General features: G+C 71.7%; 1 protein-coding gene across 2 annotated transcripts in view; it reads right to left on the bottom strand.

Moving 5' to 3' along the window:
* LOC101619801 (septin-9) overlaps nucleotides 1–1,234 on the bottom strand; it is a 35,454-nt gene that overhangs the window by 22,540 nt on the left and 11,680 nt on the right. The window contains exon 1 of one of the 2 annotated variants that reach the window (XM_012733129.1): nucleotides 176–199. The exons of the other annotated variant lie outside the window; for it this stretch is intronic. The gene's annotated coding sequence lies outside the window, so the exon portion shown is untranslated. Of the gene's footprint in view, nucleotides 1–175; nucleotides 200–1,234 lie in introns of those variants that run through there. 2 annotated transcript variants of the gene reach the window in all.

Genomic DNA, 1,234 nt, shown 5'->3' with positions numbered 1-1,234 from the left:
GGACGCTGGGGTGGGGCGCACGATGCCCACGCCACGGTTCGGGCCAGCAGCATCAGCGGGAGAGGAGAGTGGTCACACGGGCCCCGCCCCCCGCGCCGGGACCCCACCCACGCTCCAGCAGCCCACGGCCACGCAGACGCCCCGGGAACTGCCAGAAAGCACTCTGCCCTCTCACCTGCGGCCGCGGCTGGGTCCCCCAGAGGCCAGGGACCGGGGAACTGGCAGGTCACAGGCTCGGGGAGCAAACCTGAAAGGGAGGGGTGCCCACGTGCTTCTGAGCCCGGGGGAGGGGGGCCGGTGCCAGCCCACCTTCCCCTGGCACTGCCCCGCTCCTCCCCAAGCAGGCGTCACGGCAGCCCCAGACGGCCTCCTCTCTGACCCGGCTCCGAGGGCGGGGGACAGACGGCCACCAGTGTCCTGCCCAGCGACCCCTCTGGTTCCACCGCACAGCTCGGCCGCACCCCGTTTTCCAAGGGCCCTGGGGTCTCCGGCCAGCCCTGTGGCCTCCTAATCGCCCCGGGAAACTCCCCGTTAAAGTCACCACCCCAGGAAGCCCAAGAGGCGACCACCACCCCTTCTCGTTTCCGGGGAACCGGCCGAGGGCGGGGCCTCCGTTTCCTCCGTTCCAAGAACCCCCACCCACGTCGGCCGCACATTTCCTTCTCCATCATCACAGCACCTGACGGCACCCCAGACGCTCCGATGGTATCGCGGCTTCAGGGGCCGCAGAGCCGGGCCGAGTCCCGCAGGAGAGCAGCCTGGCCCGCCCCGGGCGCCTGCGGGACGTGGCTGCCCCTCAAAGCTAGCAGGTTCGCACTGATTTCAAACAGAAACGGGGTGTCTCTTCTGCAGCCGGGGTGTCTGGCCCGGCGAGCTCAGTCAGGCTGCCAGGAGGGCGGGCGGCCAGGCGGGGGCGCTGCTGGGCGGCCTGGGGCCTGCTCTGGCTCCGCACCCTCCCGGGAACTAGCTGGGCGCCGAGACCCGAGACCGTTAAGTGAGTGGACCGGTTGTGGGGGGAGGAAGGGGTCCCCTGCTTACAGAGACACAGTGTCGGCCCTCCCCGGTGGCCCGGCGGGTTAGACTGCCCAGCCGCCTCGCCTCGGCGGAGCTCGGTCCCCGCCCGCCCCGGAGGAGACCCCCGGGCGCGGCAGACCCCTCCTGACCCGCCCGCCGCTGCCCTCAGCAGCGGGCTTCGTCAGTCGGCCTGTCCTGCCCCCCACTCCGTCTCTGGGGA

This window comes from Condylura cristata, unplaced genomic scaffold, assembly GCF_000260355.1.
Source record: "Condylura cristata isolate star-nosed mole 26May11 unplaced genomic scaffold, ConCri1.0 scaffold00038, whole genome shotgun sequence".
NCBI lineage: Eukaryota > Metazoa > Chordata > Mammalia > Eulipotyphla > Talpidae > Condylura > Condylura cristata.
The sequence above is the reverse complement of the archived record's forward strand: the minus strand, read 5'-3'. Positions and strand labels throughout refer to the sequence as shown.